General features: G+C 37.0%; 1 non-coding gene across 1 annotated transcript; it reads left to right on the forward strand.

Moving 5' to 3' along the window:
- The first annotated feature begins 246 nt into the window (after positions 1 to 246).
- Positions 247 to 357, forward strand: LOC123455183. The gene has a single exon (XR_006633736.1). It is a non-coding gene; the product is annotated as a U6 spliceosomal RNA (small nuclear RNA).
- The last annotated feature ends 3,482 nt before the right edge of the window (positions 358 to 3,839 follow it).

Raw genomic sequence — 3,839 nt, forward strand, 5'->3', positions numbered from 1 at the left:
GGCTGGAGAGATGGCTTAGTGGTTAAGTGCTCACCTGTGAAGCCTAAGGATCCTGGTTCGAGGCTCGATTCTCCAGGACCCACGTTAGCCAGATGCACAAGGGGGCGCACATGTCTGGAGTTCGTTTGCAGTGGCTGGGAGCCCTATAGCGACCATTCTCTCTCTCTCCCTCTCTGCCTCTTTCTCTCTGTGTCACTCTCAAATAAAAAAATAAAAATTAACAACATCCATGATTGTAAACAATATGTGCTCACTTCAGCCACACATATACTAAAATTGGAATGATACAGAGAAGATTATTATGTCCCCTACATAGGGTGACACACAAATTAATGAAGCATTCCGTAGCCCATTTTATATTGAATTGTTTTATTTTTTATTATTCAGTTCTTTTAGTTATTTTCTTTATTTTTTTGTTATTTATTTATTTATTTGAGATAAATGGACAGAGAGAAAAAGAGGCAGATAGAGAGAGACAGAGAATGGGCAAGCCAGGGCCTCTAGCAACTTCAAATGCACTCCAGACTTGTATGCAGCCTTTCTGTGAGTTCTTTGTATATCCATGATCTTAATTCTCTGTCATATGTACAGCTGACAATGATTTTCTCCCATTCTATAGGTTGCCTCTTTGTTCTATTCAGTGTCTTTTGGTGTACAAAAGCTTTGTAATTTCATGAATTTTCAGTGGTTGATTAGAACTTTGTTCCCTTCCTTTTATTTTTGACTGTATTCATTTAAGTAAATATTGTTAAGTTGTTAACATTATCTTAAAACAATTTTATTTATAGAATGCATTTTAAACACATTCAGCCACAGTACCTTTTCTACTTTCTCTCCCACTTCTTCCAGACAACTTCTTTTCCATACTGGTCTCCCTCTTATTTCATGCCTTTTCTAGTGACCCACACATTAGCATTGTTTCCATGAGCAAGGGAGGATATATTTACAGGAGCATTTACAATTTACCTGTTGGTATACCACTGGAGAAAATGTCTCCCTTCCCCCAGCAAATATTGTCTGCATTAACTCCTCAGGAATGAGCAAGCACTCTTTCCTGATGAGCCATCTCCTGAGACCTGAAATCAACTTTTAAATACAATATACACACTAAATCATATGGTTCTTGTATTTCTCTTCCTAACTTACTTTACATATAATGATGTCTTCCGGGTTCATTCATGTTATTAAAATGCTAATAATTTTGGAAAATTAATTCGAGTGAGATTGATTTAGATTCAATACCTGAGAAAGATTTCAAAACAATGTTTATAATTATGTTCAAAGAAAATAGAGAAGATATATTTTTAATAGAGGGATTATTAAAGAATGACATTCATTAAATGGATAGATGATCTCATGTGTAAATAGGAAATTATATAAATGCATGTTGGTGATAATAGTTGCAGCCAAAAAGCATTAATTTTAGAAAGATCGGATTGATAGTCAAACGAATATGCATATTGAATGATATTTAGAAAATACAATATATTGTTGTGCATGAATCTGTCATTATATGAATAAAAATTTTAATATTTTGATCTATAATTCTGTTACTCTTTCTAAATATATTCTATGAATAAGTATTTTATATAAATTCTTACATAAGTAATTGTCCTAGAAACTCAGGGCATCTGCTTGGCATACAGGGAGGACTATGAACGCTTTCTGAACTCAAAGATCTTGGAGGACATTACAGTGTGAGAGAACAAGCTTGCCACGGACAGCTTACTTTTACAACAGAGCCACTGTATATTAACCCACTCACCGACCAGTCTATATACATGTCTGTTGGGTTCCAAGGTCATTTAAGGGAAGGAAAAGTGGGCAGTTGAATGTGTCAATTGTTAACAGGATGGCTGCAGAGGAGGTTCAAACCTCTGGTCATGGATGGAGGGAATCCTTGGGTCTCAATCTGGGCATTATTTAGGTGAATAATTATTCAGATGACCTAGAGTGATGTACAAAAGTTGGTCAGTTTAACTCCATATTCACACCTTCTCTCTTTTCAGTTGTGTTCCTCTGTCACGATCATGCTCTATCATGATTTTACCTCAATCTCAGATTCACTTGGAACATAAGTGTTATTATATGACTGTGAAAGGTCACCCACAGCCTCATATGTTAAACCCTTGTCTCCAATCAGATAGCAGTTTGGAAAAGATAGACCACACATCATTGTGTTAGGAAGGAGATACTGAGGGTTAATATTAAAGTTCTTTATCTGTGAATACTGGTGCTTTCTCTGATCTCCCACTGTAGGTGCAATTTGACCAGCAGGCCTGAAGCTTCTCTGCCAGGCATTCTAAGCCTTGATGGGATGCATCTCCTCAGACAGTTAAGCAGAATAAACTACTTCTCCTTTATATTATGTTTCCACAGCAATGAGAAAAGTTTATCTATATCATCTATATCTATATCTATATCTATATCTATATCTATATCTATATCTATATCTAGTGACATTGTCAGTGTAACAATGGCCACTAAGCAGGCTATGTCCACCAGATGACATAGTCAGTTCTCCATATAGTGTTTAGGGTGTCTCATCTATTGATATGTGGCTTTGCCCTGGCAGTCTCAGCAAGTTCTCAGTGGTGTATGACACTATACAAGCAGTGCCAATTCTTCTGCACACCACCAGTCTCTCAGGTGCCCTGGCTCCTGCCCAGTACTCATACCATCTGTGCCTTTTACTGGTGATGGGAGAGACACAATGCTCTATGGTGGGGTGGATCTGCATGGTGTGTCTCTTATTTTACTATAACGCCCTGTCCTCCTCTCTAGGAATTCCAAGAAGCCTTGGGGTGGGTATCTCTAGGATGTTTTTGTGTACCCTAGGATTGCAACAAGCTTCTTTGGGACATACAAAGAAGGGATTCAGCCATTAGCTGTCAGTAGAACATTATGCCAAAAGAGAGGAAAAAATTATATGTAATGGAGAAAGTTAAAAATTACCAAGGAGGGAAATTAGAGCAGGATTAGTTCTCAATGACAAGGGCATGTGTGTAGACTGGCTCGGCTGTTGGGGTTGGAGTGACTTAATCAGAGATTATCTGAATTCACAGGCTCTATGATCTCCTGATCATCTCAGGATAATCCATCCAGTTCTTTGGCTTGAGCCCAAACTCACTTTTGATAATCATCTCCCTGTCAACTTTTTCTTAAGTCTATAACATACTATCTCTTTACTTTTGACCTACCATCTAGCTGGGTGATGGGTATGATGCAAGAACCTTACATTTCTACTTCTCAGTGGATCCACTCTTATTCATCTAACCAATATGTAAAACAAATCTCATTTATTTTCTGAATAACTCTTCATGAAAAGATTGGCACATAACACTCATGAGTATTAATTTCTCAATCTCCTATTCACTGTAGAAACTTACCATGTTTCTTGACCCAGGAAGTTTTTTTAAGGACAAGTGAGGTGTGTCCATCTTCAGAATTTCACCAATTAACCATTGATACACTCTTATTTTTTACAAATATCTACATTATAATGGTTTAGGAGATAAAAAGAAATATTTTCTTCCTTTTTTAAAAACATTTAAAATTTTGTTTGTGAGAGAGAGAGAGAAAATGAGGGGGCATTAATGAAGGTATATAAAGAGAATAGGTGTGCCAGGACGTTCAGCCACTGAAAATCAACTCCAGATGCATGTGACACCTTGTGCATCTGGTTGATATGGGTCATGGGAATCAAACCTGGGTCCTTTGGCTTTTCAGGAAAGTTCCTTAATCACTAAGCTATCTCTCCAGCCTATCATTCTTTAAGTGTATATTGATAAACATATTATGCATTATTTGTGAAAAATAGCCACATATAAATCTATCAC

This window comes from Jaculus jaculus, chromosome 15 (assembly GCF_020740685.1).
Source record: "Jaculus jaculus isolate mJacJac1 chromosome 15, mJacJac1.mat.Y.cur, whole genome shotgun sequence".
Lineage (NCBI taxonomy): Eukaryota > Metazoa > Chordata > Mammalia > Rodentia > Dipodidae > Jaculus > Jaculus jaculus.